The sequence below is a fragment of the Myotis nattereri genome (assembly GCF_964212035.1).
Source record: "Myotis nattereri genome assembly, chromosome: 8".
Lineage (NCBI taxonomy): Eukaryota > Metazoa > Chordata > Mammalia > Chiroptera > Vespertilionidae > Myotis > Myotis nattereri.
The window spans coordinates 66,997,686-67,015,226 of NC_138083.1; the positions used below are offsets into that span (position 1 = coordinate 66,997,686).

Genomic DNA, 17,541 nt, shown 5'->3' on the forward strand with positions numbered 1-17,541 from the left:
CTTTAGTATTTAATATTAAGTGCCTACTGCATGTGTTTAATTTTCTTTATTTTTCTAGTTTTTAATGGTGTTAAAAAACACATAACATAAAATTTACCACCTTAATTTTGTAAGTGTACAGTTCAGTGGCATTGAGCACACTCACATTATTGTGTAACCATGTCTTTCATATTACAAAAGGATGATATGAAAGGATGAAACTCTACCCATTAAACAATACCTCTTCACTCTGCCCTCCCCCCAGCCCCTGGCAACCACTTTTTTACTTTCTATCTCTGAATTTAACTGCTCTAGAGATCTCATATACGTTTGATGGTGTTTTATGTTACTTAGCATAATATCCTCAAGGTTCATCCCTATTGTAGCATGTCATGATTTTCTTCCTTTTAGATGCTGCTGAATATTTTATTGTATGGGTAGACCACATTTTGTTTATTTAATCATCTATCAATGAACACTTGGGTTGCTTCTACCTTTTGGCTATTGTAAATATTTAAAAATTATATCTACATCCTTGAATTACCATGGTTATTTTTAAAAATTGAAGACCTTTAACATAGTGTTAAGAATTTAAACAAAGAGAATTTTAAAAAGAAAACAAAGAATTTGAACACAAGGAAAATCAAAGGCTGCCCAAGAAAGGAAATGTAACCATAGCACAGGTAATATTTATATAGTACTAAACATCTGAGCGATATTTATTGAATTTTCAATGTTTAGAGTCCACATATAGGATCAGTAAGGAAGACAATTATGGTTACAGAACAAAACATAAATATTACCAATTTTATTTTTTTATTATTTTTTTAAAATATATTTTATTGATTTTCCACAGAGAGGAAGGGAGAGAGATAGAGAGTTAGAAACATCGATGAGAGAGAAACATTGACCAGCTGCCTCCTGCACATCCCCTACTGGGGACGTGCCCGCAACCCAGGTACATGCCCTTGACCGGAATCGAACCTGGGACCTTTCAGTCTGCAGGCCAATGCTCTATCCACTGAGCCAAACCGGTTTCGGCAATATTACCAATTTTAGTGGTTTAAAATTAAAATTACAGTTAACAGAAGTACAGAGATGGGAGAATGAGGTGAAGAAAAGAGTTGGTGCCAGAATAGCCATATCTTACAAAATTGGAACTCAGATCCTGTCTAGAGTTGATAGAACAAGAAATACAACCATAAAGCCTGAGGTTACAAAGACTAAGAACAGTGAAAAAACTAGGAAAGAGTGGGGTAAGAGCAGGGTATAAGTGAATTAAATCCTTCATATCTATATATATGAAAGGCTAATATGCTAAGTGTCCATCCAACTGGTAGCTATGATGCGCACTGACCACTGGAGGGCAGTGGTCAGATGCTCAACGCAGGAGCTGCCAAGCTGCAGTGCCTTGGCAGCAGCGGTTCTTGGGTGACGCACTCCCAAAGCCAGAGAGGAGAGAGCCTGATTCCTCTCTGGGATGTGCAATTCCACCTTTGGCCACCATGGGTTATGTTGTTACTGGGGCGCTGTCAGTCCCGAATCTGGTTTACTGCACACTTGTGTTTGCAGTCCACACCCTGTACGACAGCAACTTTACAGAGTGCCCTCTTGCACTCCGGGACTCCTCGGGGGATGTCCAAGAGCCAGTTTTGGCCCGATCCCCGCAGGCCAGGCCAAGGGACCCCACCTGCCGGAGGGAACCCGCAGGCACCCTTGGAGCCACAGCACCACCCCGGGTGTGGCAGGCCAGGGGAGAGACTGCGGGAGGTTGGCTCCTGGGCATGTCTGGCCCATCTCACCCAGTCCCCACCCCACTGGCCACCTTCTAATTAATTTCCTTTCAATGTGCACAAATCCGTGCACCGGGTCACTAGTATCATATAAATATCATTCATATATGCAGAAACAGCAGGATAAGCATATTATTTAGAGCTATAGGAGTAACTCATAAAAACAAACAGTTAAAGAGTGATATCTCTGAGAAGCAACCTAAGGGTCAGGAAGTGATGATGCATTAGCTTTTATTAAAACACTTCAGTACTATTTTTAAAATTGATTTGAGAGAAAAAGATTGATTTGTTGTTCCACTTATTTATGCATTCATTGGCTGATTCTTATATGTGTCCTGACCAGCTTTGTCACTGACCACTAAGAGCCATGTGACCCTGACAGAGCATTTCTGTTTTCTGACTCCCACTTTCCACTGTAGAAGTGAGAACCAAATAAATAAAAAGTAACTCCTACAATTGTCACAAAGACTAGATGTGATCCTGCGAAGGACTTTCCAAATCTTAGGAATTGGCATGCCACCTACATGGTTTTGGCCATATCTTCATGCCAGTTCTCCTATTTACCTAATAATTCCCCCTAATTGCTTTTGCTTTGCAAATGTGGCCGTGACCTGAAGAAATGCTGCCTACAAAATTGGGTTTATTTTACATATTGTTTTTTTTTTAAAATATATTTTATTGATTTTTTACAGAGAGGAAGGGAGAGAGATAGAGAGTTAGAAACATCGATGAGAGAGAAACATCGATCAGCTGCCTCCTGCACATCCCCCACTGGGGAAGTGCCTGCAACCCAGGTACATGCCCTTGACCGGAATCGAACCTGGGACCTTTCAGTCCGCAGGCCGACGCTCTATCCGCTGAGCCAAACCGGCTTTGGCCATATTGTTTTCCTATTCAAAATAATGAGAAAATGACTGAAATTAAACGTGGTTCATGTGTGTATCACTGTGGGATAACTCATGCAGAGTGATCATTGCCTCCTCTCTGCATCAGCACTGTCACCAACACCCCTCCATTACTCTACCCTCACAGTCTTTGATTTAACATCCATGGCTTTGTTAGTAGGGAAATGAAAGAAGCCCCAGATCTCTTTGATGATAGGTATTTAAAACCATTCAGTAAGTTGTTGCAGACATTCAACTTGCCTGAGTCATGGTCAGGATTGTACAACTCCTACCTTTGGGTACGGAAGGGAGGACCAGATATGTCAGAAGCAGGATGCCTGCAGAGAAGGCTGTGTTTATGTTTGCCCTAACTTGCCCTCAAAAGTAGCCTACTGTCTTCCACCTGCAGCAGGCCAAGCCAGGAGAGCTTTCTGTGGGAGGTGTCCAAATTGCCTTCTGGGCATGGCAGCAACAGGCTCCTCAGAGCCTGAATTATAGCCACATTTTATGTGGAATGCAGCTGGATAATCAGTTCTGACTGCATAGCCTTTTCATTAATTAGGGTTCAGTTATTTGCCCTTGACTGGGAATTGAGCCTGTGACCCTTCAGTGAATGGGCCGACACTCTAACCACTGATCAACACTAGCCATTTTAATCAGAAGGCAATTAGACACTTACAAAATCATTGGAAGGCCTAGAGGAATGGTTCTGGGTGGGCTACCAACAATGCACCCAGAACATGCAGCAGAACTGAGAAGGTGCCAGAACGGGGGAATCAGGAGGCTGCCACCAGAACTGTGATCCAAATATAAGGAAACCTCTGCCACTACTGCAACTCCCTCTTAATCTCTTTTAGCTTTCACAGAGCTGAATTGCTGCTACAACCTAATGTCTCCCTGACTATGCTAGCCAGCAGTTATAACTAGGGAGCAAAAAGATGGCCCCCACCTCATCCCTAGCTGCATCAGTGAATTTTATCTCATGGAGCTAACTCTTGTCCAGAATTCTATCTTCAAGGAAGGCAAAGAAATGTAGTTTTCAGCTTTCCAGCCTCTGCAGCATGTGAAGGCATACTAGGAGGTTGAAATGGATGAGACCCAGTTAACCATAACCACCAAAGTTGGACCTATGAAGCATGTTTCTCTCTACGACCTGGGCCCAGCTGATTTCTCAAGCCTCATCTCCAGCCACTCATCCAACCCATCCACCCTGTGTTCAATAAATTACTGGGGTACTTCCAACACTCAATGTCTTTGCTCAAGATGTTCCCTTTGTCTTAGGAGGGTCTTCCTTGCTTTTTCTAACAGGTAAATTTGGATTGCCTTTTTTTAAAATTGATATTTAGAGAGAGAGGAAGGGAGAGAGATGAAGAGAAACATCAATTTGCTCTTTCATGCATTTATACATTCATTGGTGGTTTCTTGTGTGGGCCCCTACTGGGGATTGAACTTGCAACCTTGGTGTATCAGAACGATGCTCTAACCAACTGATCCAGGGCTATGGATTGACTCTTCTTAGAAGCCTTCTCTTACCCCCTGGGGAAAGTCTTGTTCTAAGCTTGTATAGCTGTTTGTGCATATGATTTATTTACATGTTTGTTTCCCCCATTAGACCAAGAGGGCAGAGAGTAGGTCTCATCTGTCTTTGTTTACATAACTGTTGGAGCATTGTCCCATACACCAAAAAGGTTATGGGCTAATTTCCTGGTCAGGACACATGCCTGGGTTGCAGGTTTGATTCTCAGTTGAGGCATGTACCAGAGGCAACAAATCAATATTTCTCTCCCCATTGATGTTCCTCTCTCTCTCTCTCTCTCTCTCTCTCTCTCTCTCTCTCTCTCTCCCTCCCTCCCTCCCTCCCTCCCTCCCTCCCTATCTCTATCTCTCTCTTTCCCTTCCTCTCTCTAAAAATCAATAAACATGTCAAGTGAGGATTAAAAAAAGAAGCTTGAAACAGGGTACAGTTCAAAGGTTTAAGTTTACTAACCTAATTAATGCATTTAACATAAAAATGATGATGCGGTATTATTGGGGTATTTTCAAAATAAATGCAGCACTGACTGGTTTGGCTCAGTGGATAGAGTGTTGGCCTGCAGACTGAAGGGTCCCGGGTTTGATTCTGGTCAAGGGTACATGGCCTGCATTGTGGGCTTGATCCCCAGTGGGGGACGTGCAGGAGGCAGCCGATCAATGATTCTCTCTCATCACTGATGTTTCTATCTCTCTTTCCCTCTCCCTTCCTCTCTGAAATCAATGAAAATATTTTAAAAATAAAGTAAAAATAAAATCACCTGACTATTTAGTTAGGCACTGACATTTTTTCCCTTATGTTGTCATAGGTCGATGCTTAACTACTGAGCAATACTGGCTGGGCAGAAGGTGGGATTTTTTAAAAAATATAAAATATATATATATATATTTTTAAATATATTTTATTGATTTTTTACAGAGAGGAAGGGAAAGAGATAGAGAGAAACATCGATGAGAGAGAAACATCGACCAGCCGCCTCCTGCACATCCCCCACCGGGGATGTGCCCGCAACCCAGGTACATGCCCTTGACCGGAATCGAACCTGGGACCTTTCAGTCCGCAGGCCGACGCTCTATCCACTGAGCCAAACCGGTTTCGGCTAAAAAATATATTTTATTGACTTTTTTTTTTTTCGGAGATGAAGGGAGAGGGATAGAGAATTAGAAACATCGATGAGCAAGAAACATCAATCAGCTGCCTCCTGCACACCCCCGACTGGGGATGTGCCTGCAACCGAGGTACATGCCCTTGGCTGGGAATCGAACCCGGGACCCTTCGGTCCGCAGGCTGACGCTCTATCCACTGAGCCAAACCGGTCCAGGCAGAAGGTGGGATTTTTTAAACTCCAGCTTCAAAGCCTTGATAACTCTTCATTTGTGGTATAATTGAAAAAAAAACCCTATTTCTTTTAAATTATACATTTTGGATTGGTTTGGGGATTGTAGGGTTATTTATTTATTTATTTTTAGTGGGGGAGCAGAGGACAGGGGCTAATTGATATGTTCTTATGGATAAGTTTTACTTTTTTCCAGCAAAATTCAGGTATTTGAAAAATTGTAAATTTTTTTGCTTTTAAATTTTGTTAGTGCCATTCATGATACGATTTTTATACTTTAAAATGTCAACAGAGCATCACAAATGAGTTGTCATCTCAAACAAAACTATTAGTTTACACACCCAGCTGGTGTGCTCAGTAATTGAGCGTCGACCTATGAACTAGGTCACGGTACCATTCCTGGTCAGAGCACATGCCTGGGTTGCAGATAGGGGGCGTGCACGAGGCAGTTGATCAATGATTCTCAGCTGATTGATGTTTCTATCTTTCTCTCCCTCTACCTTCCTCTCTCTGAAATCAATAAAAACAGTGGTATTTTTTAAAACCTACTAGCTTATAAAATGTTCCTCTGGAAAATCTTTGGTTAGGGTCTTTCTACAAAAGGCCCGGGGGTTAATTCTTTGCTCAAAGGGCAACATTTTATTGAGCTAATTTTAAAATTCTCTTTCCTCCAATATTTGTTGTCAGGCAGACTATAGTTCAGTATGCAATATTCTACAAAGTAGCTGCCAGTGCTACAATTAATGAAGCAGATAATATGTATTCAGGGTCTAAATTAGAATCAACACCTTCACATCCATTATACTTTTTGGGATGGGGGAGGGCAGGAGTGAAAACGAAGATTTTCAGGTGTGTTTCATTGGTTCCCAAACCCCTTCTAATCTGAACATGATGGGGCCCAGCTCAGGTGGTTGATCTCAAATTTCATGAAAGCAGGTCAAGGTCCTTTGTCTCTGTTTAGGTAAAACATGGAAACTTGTCCAATAGTAATAACATCACTTGGCTCCTGACACCATTGTCCTCAGAGGAATGTGGATACTGCACATATGGAAAGCTGAGACAATATTTGCTTACCCTCTGTATCTAATACTTCAGACATTCCAGAACTCCTGTCACAGTGTTTACATTGTGTGGCTACTTATTTTTTCAATTGAGTTAAAATTATACTCGTATATGGTAAGAAAAAAGATTTAAAATCACTCTCTTAAAAGGAAAATAAGTAGCACTTGCTATAAATGGGATGAGAGACAACTGTGAAATCATACAAGGTGGGAGAGAAGGAATTCCTTCTTGTGAGACTTGGCCTCATTTCATGCTGCCCTCTAGGCTATAGTCAGGTGAGTACTCGCTCCACACTCTGAGAACCCCAATTCAACCAATTTTGCCCTGCCGCCCTGGTCAAGGAAGTTAATTGAGTTTATCTTTCAGGATCCCAGTGTTTTTGTTTTTGTTTTGTGTGTGTATGTGTGTGTTTAGTTTGTTTTCTTACTCTCACCTGCGGATATGTTTATTGGCTTTAGAGAGAAAGGGAGAGAGAAACATCAATTGTCTCCCATATGCGCCCCAAGGATCGAACCCACAACCTAGGTATATGCCCTGACCAGGAATTGAACCTGTAACCTTTTGGTGCACAGGACAATGCTCCAACCAACTTAGCTGCCCAGCCATGACTTTGTTTGTTTAATTACATTAGGGACAAGCAGAAAACTAAAGGAACTATCAACTCACCATCCTATGATCTGGCTGTTGACAGTTTCCTAGTTAACTCTTAGTAACCATCATCAATCACTTAAATTTTGTAAAAGTTATTGTGGGACAAACTCTCCACTTGTAAAATTTCTAAAGTAAATCTGTATGTATTTTTTCTTACAAGGTAATTAGCCCATTGCCAAAAGGTTTTACCAATTTATTTTTATTTTATTTTTGTTAATCCTCACCCGAGGATACAATTCCATTGATTTTTTAGAGAGAATGGAAGGGGGGGGAGCGACAGAAAGAGGAACATCAATGTGAGAGAGACACATTCCATTGGTTCCCTTACACACACACACACACACACACACACACACACACACACACACCTGAGCCAGGGATCAGGCCTGCCTGGTCTGATTTCAGTAAAGGGCACAAGTCCAGGTTGTGGGCTCGATCCCCAGTGTGGGGCGTGTAGGAGGCAGCTGATTTATGATTCTCTCTCATCATTGGTATTTCTATCTCTCCCTCTCCCTTTCTCTTTGAAATCAATTTTTTTAAAAATATATTTTATTGATTTTTTACAGAGAGGAAGGGAGAGAGAGAGAGAGTTAGAAACATCGATGAGAGAGAAACATCGATCAGCTGCCTCCTGCACATCTCCTACTGGGGATATGCCCACAACCCAGGTACATGCCCTTGACCAGAATCGAACCTGGGACCTTTCAGTCCACAGGCCAACGCTCTATCCACTGAGCCAAACCGGTTTCGGCTGAAATCAGTTTTTTTTTAAAAAGCCATCGTAATCAAAGCAGCCTGGTACTGGCACAAGAACAGGCATATAGACCAATGGAACAGAACAGAGACCCCAGAAATCAACCCAAGTTATTACACCCAATTAATATTTGACAAAGGAGGCAAGAACATACAATAGGGTCAAGACAGTCTCTTCAATAAATGGTGTTGGGGAAATTGGATGCAAAAAAAATGAAACTAGACCACCAACTTACATCCAACACAAGGACAAGTATAAACTCAAAATGGATAAAATTTGTGTTTTTTTTAATATATATCTTATTGCTTTTTTACAGAGAGGAAGGGAGAGGGATAGAGAGTTAGAAACATTGATGAGAGAGAAGCATCAATCAGCTGCCTCCTGCACACCTCCTACTGGGGACATGCCCACAACCAAGGTACATGCCCTTGACCAGAATCGAACTTGGGACCCTTCAGTTCGTAGGCCAATGCTCTATCCACTGAGACAAACCGGTTAGGGCACATCATTTGTTTTCTGATTGGTGGGGTAACTGCTGACTCAGTGATGAAGAGGGGTTGTGAGGTGAGAACAATGGGTAGTATAAGATTAAGCATTTATCAAGGCCTAGTTTCAGCTCAGGCCTACAGAAGAAAAAGGCTGTCTTTGATCACACAATTATAATACAGGGAGTATTATTATTATTGATTAATTTTAGAGAGGGAGGGAGGGAGAGAGAAAAAACATCAATTTGTTCCACTTATTTTTGTTGTTGTTGTTGGTGGTGGTGGTGGTGCCCCTACCGGGAATCAAACCATGACCTCCTGGTTCATAGGTCTATGCTCAACCACTGAGCCACCCTGGTGGGGCTGTTGTTTCATTTATTATGAATTCATTGGTTGATTTTTGTATGTGTCCTAATTGGGGATTAAACTCAGGACCTTAATGTATCAGGATGATGTTCTAACCAACTGAGCTACCTGGCTAGAGACAATAGGGACTATTCTTTAACAACGATTCCAGGAGTGCAATTTATCACAGTACAACACATACTTGGTTGAAATCCCTGTACTACCACTTACCGTGTGAGCTAGATCAAGAGACCTGTGCTGGGTTTCCGTTCCCTATTTGCAAAACGGTGAAAATAATCTTCCCTCCAGTGGTTCAAGTAAGGAGAAATGGAGACCCCGAAAGTGTAGTGTGGGTGTATAGTGGGGGCTCAGTACTGTAGACATGGATGCTCTTCCTCACCCTGCTATCAATTCGTGAAATAACCACCGTCTTGTCTCCCACTACTCACAGATTTCTCCCTGGGAAAGCCTTTCCTAGAGCAAACTTGGATCATGATTAGCTCTGGGCACACAGGATTACTTGTTGGGCTGACCAGTGCCTTTGGGGAAAGGGACACTAATGGAAGGTCCAGTTTATCCCCGTTTCCACCCTACTTCTTCGTGCACACACCCCTCCCCCCGCCCTGCCCCGCCCCCCGCATTCATTATTCCGGGGGAACTAGAGGATGGCTTAAACAGGCGTCTGGATTTAACATGGCGCCGTCCTTTCCCTTGCAGGAGCCTCAAAGATGGCGATAACCACCGGGAGCAGACATGTTTGTCCCACGTGACCCAGGCCCAGGCCGGAGGCTGCCAGAGCGTGACGCAAGGTCGAGGCGGGGCTCCTTCCCCGCACCCTTGACGTCGAGCGCCTCGTGACAGGTACTTCCGCTCGGGGCGGCGGCGGTGGCGGAAGTGGGAGCGGAGCCGGAGTCTTGGCCTTAAAGCCCTAGGCGGCGGCTGTATTGGTGCTGGAGTCTGGGGAGATCGCCGAAGGGTCTGCGGGAATTGGAACTTGGACTGCTCCGTCCCCGTCCTCCCTTGCACCTCCTTCTCGGCGGGAGCCCTTGTGACACGCCCGGCTCGGAGCGCCCAGCGGAGCGGCCGAGGTAAGCCGCGGGCCCAGCCCGGCCGGCTGCCCGGCCCCATCCCCCTCCTTAGCCCCTCAGTCGCCAAGGCCTCGCGTCATCCTTTTCTTGGGCAGCTCTGGGTCCAGCCGGCGCTTGGCGCGGGGAGGCCGCGTCGCTCAGGCCCCCGCAGCAGGCCCGGCCTGGGAGAGGTCAGAGGTTGCTGGCTGTGACCTCTGGCCGGCTGGCCGACCCCTGGCCGGCGGTCACGGACGCCTTGTTTACTGGTCGCGTCCAGACTGGAGCCCCGGGAAGGTTTCCTGACTTGGTGGCCGCCAGGCACTGGGAGCCCTGTGCGGCGGTGGGACGCGCCGGTTGCGTTCCTTGGAGCGGCGATCGGGAGGGTGTCGGAGCCGATCCCCAGCTGTTGTGTCGGCTGGGGACCTAGTCGCCACCATCGGCGCGGGCATTGGTGAAATCGCCCAGGTGTGAGCCACTTTTCTGTCTCTTCGGTCGAACAGGCCCTGACTCTTCGGTGCGTGAGGTCCCCTGAATACAGGCAGTGAGTCAGGTCACATGCACTGGGCTCGCCTCAAACACTTGTATACATGTGACACGCCTCTGGCTCTGGGAGGCAGGGAACTTTTTATCATAAACATGTTACAGTAAACCCTGAAAGAAGTTGTCAAACTTACTGGGGGAAAGATGGTGGTTGGCTGAAGAGCTGTGTGTGAATTACAACCGCGCGTCGGCGGCCGTCTTGCTGCATAATGGTTCCTCAAAGTGGGAAAATGGAGAATAATCCTAGCAAACATTTGACTACTTATACTATGCTGCGCAGCATGGCAAGGTCGTTGCAGAGATAATCTTTACTTCTCAGAGCAGCCATTATAAAGTACCGTTATTGTGCCCATTGTAGATAGGGAAATCAGAGAACAGAGAGGGTGTCTTTTGTCTAAGGTCACACAGCTGCTAAGTTACGGAGCAGAGATTCAAGCGCAGGCAGGCAGACGCCAGAGCACTGCTCTCGGCCTGTGGGTACAGTGCTTCCAGGTGACCCTGAAGCTTGTGATTTATCTTCTGCCACCTGGTATCTGCCTGTCTCCCTCTCTGTCGCCTTTCTTTTCTAGTGATGTCATTTGAAACCCTCCTTTGGTAAAATTAGTTCTACCCCAAAGCCGTAAAATACTCTTGTTTTCAGTTGTGACTTTTAACACATCTTTTTGTAGTGTGATGCCAGTAAATTAGGAGCTCTAGAATTCTAACACAGTACTGAATTGAGTTTGTAAATTTTGGTTACCTAAATCTTCTGTCAAATGAAGTAGGCCTGGCTATCCTGCCATGTCAACCTTTCTTAAAACCTTAGTACGTTGTGTATAGCCAGTAGGTTCTTTCTTGTTGAAAATAACTGTATCTTCTCTTTGGATTCCAAAAGAATAGGCTCTTGTCTCTTGCTTGTGACTTAAGCAGCTTATTAGCTGTATGACTGCTCATCCGTGGAATAATAGCCCCCTATTAGTGTTTCTCTCTTCAGACTTGGGAGAGTTTGTTCAGATTTAAGTCTAAGAACTGGAAAGGGAGTTGTATTTCTTTTTTTGTAATTTTTATTTATTGATTTTTAGAGAGAGAGAGAAGCAGTGATTTGTTCTTCCATTTATTTATGCATTTATTGGTTGATTTTGTATGTACCCTGACCAGGGGTCCAATCTGCAACCTTGGCATATCGGGACAGTGCTCTAACCATCTCAGCTACCCAGCCAGGGCCAAGATGTGAGTACATCTGAAGATACTGTCCAAACTCAAGCTTAGTATTACAATTCTAATTTCTTTTTTTAAAAAGTATATTTTTATTGATTTCAGAGAGAAAGGGAGAGGGAGGAATATATAGAAACATCAATGATGAGAGAGAGTCATTGATTGGTTGCCTCCTGCACGCTCCACACTGGGGATTGAGCCACTGCCGGGGCATGTGCCCTGACTGGGAATCGAACCGGGGTCTCCTGGTTCATAGATCAATGCTCAACCATTGAGCCACACCAGCTGGGCTCTTTCTTATTTTTTTTTGTAACTTTGCTACCCAGCCTAATATATTTAAAGTGAGTAATAAGTATGGTAGCCTTAAGTAATATGTTACGTTTAGAGGAGAGTATGATAAGCACCTTTTCATTTAGTCATCAAATGTTTTGAGTATCTGCCATGTATCAGGCATTGCTGGATATTGACTCAGGGAGACAGGCATTGTTCCTGTCCTCAAGGAAATAAAAAATGGCGAGTGATCATGGCCAAGCATATTGTTGTGGAATGGCTTGGCTGTAGAACTTGAGGCTTTTGGAAAGAGGAGTTGTTTCTTATCTCTGCGAGTAAATCCATAGTAATCCAGTGTTTTGGCTAACTTGAAGGCTTTGTTAATTTAACAGCATTTGTATGGTTTGCTTTTTAAGAGAGTATGGAAGAGAATATTATGGTTTCTAATTGATCATGTTTTTTTGTTTTGTTTTGTTTTTTTAAAATATATTTTATTGATTTTTTACAGAGAGGAAGGGAGAGAGATAGAGAGTCAGAAACATCGATGAGAGAGAAACATCGATCAGCTGCCTCCTGCACATCTCCTACTGGGGATGTGCCTGCAACCCAGGTACATGCCCTTGACCGGTATCGAACCCCGGACCCCTCAGTCCGCAAGCCGACGCTCTATCCACTGAGCCAAACCGGTTTCAGCGATCATGTTTTTTGAAGAATAGCCTTCAACAATAAGCTTGTTTCTCCTTTTGCTCTGATGGGAGGGAGTTCATGTCCTGCCATTTAACGCTGCAAATGCTAGCTGTTGCAGTGCCCTTAGAACAAAGACACATTTGGCATGCTGGATTTTTCTTCTTCAGCTGATGAGGAAAGTTTAATGTAGTGCCTACCAGCCACAGTACCAGCATCATCCTAGATAAAATCTATGCTACCCATCTCCCAAAACTGTGTTGGCTCCCTCTTCATTAAAAGGGGATCTGAGTTGCATTTATAGAACTGCAGAGTAAACAAACAGAAAGGTGGAATGTAGGAGAAGGTACTAAAAATGTTTTTGTTTTGTTTTGTTTTGTTTTGTTTTTAGTATATTCCTCCAGATAATCGTTAGCAACCACTTGAGGCAACATTTTTATTTTTATTTAGCTTTGCAACAACTGGGTCTAAGCCCCCAAACCCCTATAATTAAAAAGCATTGCTTTATAATAAAAGTGTGTCTTTGAACTCAATTCCCGACCCCACAACCAAGTGATTCAAAAAGGTTTTGATTTTTGATTAGCTTTGAATAAATTTCTAAAGACATCTGCACTAATAACATTTTCTGCCCTAACATTTGATTTGATATTAGCCTTTATGTGCAAAAATGTAGCAAACCCAGACTCCAAACCACACATGTGTGACAATTGTCTTAGGTACTGTTCCTCTCTGAGATTTGACATATTTACCATTATTGCTGTGATAAATTGTCTGGTATTCCATTTATATAATTCAACACACATAGCTAAGAAAGATTTGACCAGATATTGGACTGGGAGTTACAGGTAAGGTCTTCCAGGGAAGTAAGGAGAGGAGTCCTCCCTGAGTAAGACTAAAGAGTGGTTCCCCTTTGGTACTGACGCCATTCTCTAAAGGAGACTGAAGCTTTAAAAGTTAACTATTCCCTTCCACCCCATTTTGTACCTACTGACTTTCTGCTGACTCTTAATCTCCCATGTAACATTGCCATGTATTCCAGGCATCCATTCCTATGTGTTATTAAACACTTATCTATTAATGCCATCTAATAGATCTCTATGTTTGTCTGCAGTTTAGTGCAGCAACATTCTGCAATATTTCTGTATTTTCAGTTATTTACTCTCACATTTTCTTTCAGTTTTCTGCCATTTTTCCTCCACATATGCATTATACATAGAAAAAATAGTTTGCATTTGTTTTTTAAAACTTCTCACGGTGATTGGGTAAAAGTGATGTGGTAGATGAAATCAGAACAGGCTTTTTAGCAGTGTTTCTGACTAGTTTCAATTTTAGTACTCCAGTCTGATTTCAAAATCAAATTTAAGAATAGCTACTTGCAAAATGTCTTTTGGGGGAAGAAAGAGAGCTTGGATGTTGACATACAGTATTGACATACAGTATTGACCTTGTTCATTTGCCTGAAGATACAGTACTCGATGCAGGGGACCTTAAGCCTTGCCTATGGCTCCCTGTTTAGGTGATGTCATCACTGCCGTGGATATCAGTCTGACTGATTCTGTTGTCCATTTCCTGGTCGCCTAGGTCTGCTTTATGTCAGTACAGAACAAATCTGAGGACGCATATTAAGGGAGGCCTCTGCACTGGGCAGTGTTAGGAATTCTGTAACTTGCTTGGTTCTCAAATGCACTTGTGTGACTGCTGCCAGACACAGTGAAGGAGCGGCTGGCTCACTCTGTTTCCCCTTCTCTTTCAAGTAAAGATGCCTTGCTTCTTACTACTACTTTCCTGGAGTTATCCAGCTCAGTTCAGGAATCCTTTAACAATTACATTGTGGTACATTTGAAATTAATGCAGAATAATATTGGATGGAAGCTTGTAATTGAAAAAAATTTTTAATTTTTTAAAAAATTGCATTGTAAGTAAATAGTTATGTCATTGGTCTCCAGTCTTTCTATGCAATTTTAATTAAAAAGTTTTATTTCCATATGACAAACCTTTTAGTTTGAGTTACTTGAATATACATGTCAAAGCTACTGTGAATTTTCAAAAAACCCAGCCGTAGCAACATAGACTTTAAAAATAGTGCCTGTTACATATGGTATTTAATCAGTCTACCAACAATTCTCTGTGCACCTGCAGATCTGGGAATCCCTGAAGTAACTTTGGGTCATCTGAGTAGCAGGTTAAGTGCCGCTCTTAACACATTGCGTACCTCATAGAAATCTCTAAGACATACGCCAGGGACCGCACGTTTTTGGCCAAACTGCATGTTATTTAAATCATCATAACTACAGATCATAATGCACGTTAGGTGTTGTTTTTCAATAATTATAACATTTTTATTTACTTAAACAATTAAAAGTTCCTAGTACTTTTTTAACGTATGGTACTGCGTAAAACATTTTCCTCTATGAAGAGGGACCAAACAAAATTTACATAAGTATCTAGATTCGCTCCTTTTTCCATGGGCGGCACACACTCTGCAGGCTCTCGTAGGAAATTTTCTCTTTCCACTCGCTGGAATACACATAGGTTCATGGTGCTTCATATCACCTGACAAGCTTTTGGGTGGGTCTTTACAAGGTGCTCTCCTTGCACCCCCAGGAGAAGGGCTGGACAGATTTGTCTCTGGTTCCGGAGAGCCTTCATTATTGTCATCTGTTATCCAGTCTCTCGCCACCGATAGCAGAAACTGTTTATACTTCATTTTTGCTTGTGGATTGAGGACGTTGCACACTCTAAATGAATTGAAAAGTCCACAGTTTATAAGGTACAGCACTACTTTTTTTGTCCATTTCTTCGTTTTCCTTAGAATGGAACAACATGAAAGGAAGTGTATCAGTTTCATTGGTTTCCTTCCTTTTTCTGAGAGAGCGCATTTCTAAAAGCGCCAGGAACTTGAAGACGAAGACTATTCAAATGACCAAAATACAATGTAACTGCAATGCTTTATGGGTTCGTGCAATTATATAGTTTTTCGTAGATTGACCTGCACGGTTTCCACCAATGAGATCGCTTCATTCGATGTGGACAAGACAGCGTGTTGACATCTAAGGTCCATAACAGATGGCGCGTGAAAAACGAGAAAACTCGTGAGCGGTCCTTAACAGATGGTGCGCGAAACACGAGAAAGCTCATGAGCGGTACTAAAGGTGTTAAATCCTCTGATGGTTTGTTAAAGACCATTAATGTTTTGTAGAAATCTTCCTACACAGTATTTATTTTTTAATGCTTTCTAATATTTGTGTAGTGCTTACAATTTGCATAGGATTTCATTTAATGCTCCCAGCAACTGTGTAGGCTTAGAGAGGTAGCCATTTCTGTATTTTCTGTCTGAGATAACTGAGGCTGAGTGCTCAGGTGTCCTAGCTACCCAGAATGCTAATCTAGGTCTATTGAAACATAGACCTTCCTGAAGCACCATCCTGTCTTTTTGATTATACATGATTACCATAAAGGCCTCAGCATTTGCCTGCTTATAAAAATGTATCTTTCTCCCATAATTTTACTTAAATGGCATTTCTCTTTCGCTGATTATTAAATCTATCAGTTCTTATGGGGGAGGGAAGCTAGGAATATACAGAAGTAAAAAGAAGAAAAAATTAAATTCAATACCTAGAGCAGGGGTGGGGAATGTCTGGCTCTGCCAAGGCAGTAGGGGTGAGTTAATTAAATGTTTGATCAAATATAGCAGGCTAATTTTTAAGTTGATAATTTTGTATGGCCCGTGAATGATGTTATAATGGCCCTTGGCAGAATAAAGGTTCCCCACCCCTGACCTAGAGGAAGACCAAGGTGTTAACTGGTTATTTTCTTTCTATGAATATATACCTTAATACATTACTTCCTTTATAAAATTGAATACAAAATATGGTGTGAGAATTTAACTGAGGAGGGGACTGAACACTCTTGGATTCTTTGACCTGCGGGACTTCTTTTTTTTTTTTTTTTAATATATTTTATTGATTTTTTTACAGAGAGGAAGGGAGAGGGATAGAGAGTTAGAAACATCGATGAGAGAGGAACATCGATCAGCTGCCTCCTGCACACTCCCCACTGGGGATGTTCCCGCAACCAAGGTACATGCCCTTGACCGGAATCGAACCCGGGACCCTTGAGTCCGCAGGCCGATGCTCTATCCCCTGAGCCAAACCGGTTAGGGCTCTGCGGGACTTATAATAACACTCAGAGATGAGAAGCTGGAAATTATCTCCTGGGGATCATAAGACTATATTTTTCAAATGTTTAATGGCAGTAGGTAAAGAGCCTAATGATGCATCCCATTGCAGAATAAGGTTTATTTGCCATGGTAACACTGGACAAGTAGCGTGTTGCCCTTAATTTTTAGTAATTTGTCATTTAGTATTTGAAGTAGAACCATACACATGGAAAAGTGCACAAATAAGTGAAGTTGAAAATTTCCATAAACTCAGAAATTCCCTTGTGCCTCCTTCAAGTCATTATCATTCCCTCCTCTCAGGGTAATGAGTCTGATGATTTTTAACACTTAATTTTGTCTGATTTGAGCTTTTGTATACATGGAATCATACACTATGTACTATTCTGCATCTGGTTTCTATGACTCAGTATTGTTTTCAAGATATTGTGTTCTGTGTAGTAGCAATTCCATTTTCATTGCTCAGTAGTATTCCATTATGTGAAATACTAGAATGTATTTATTAACTCCTTTTTTTTTTTTCTTTTAAGAGCGGGAGGGAGCAGGAGAGAGACAGAAACATCTATGATGAGAGAGAATCATTGATTGACTGCCTCCTGCACGCCCCCCACTGGGGATTGAGCCCACAACCCAGGCATGTGCCCTGACCAGGAATCTAACCGTGACCTACTAGTTCATAGGTCGATGCCTAACTACTGAGCTACACTAGCCAGGCTATTTTTAACTTATTGATGGGCATTTGTGTAGGGTATAGTTTATGGCTGTTGCAAATAAAGCTGTATGAGTACA

At 42.5% G+C, this 17,541-nt stretch overlaps 1 protein-coding gene across 2 annotated transcripts in view; it reads left to right on the forward strand.

Moving 5' to 3' along the window:
- The window catches only part of RAB7A (RAB7A, member RAS oncogene family), a 60,075-nt gene that overhangs the window by 4,400 nt on the left and 38,134 nt on the right, over positions 1 to 17,541 (forward strand). The window contains exon 2 of one of the 2 annotated variants that reach the window (XM_081097773.1): positions 9,538 to 9,681. The gene's annotated coding sequence lies outside the window, so the exon portion shown is untranslated. Of the gene's footprint in view, positions 1 to 9,537; positions 9,909 to 17,541 lie in introns of both variants that reach the window. The other variant, XM_081097772.1, reaches the window with a different exon arrangement.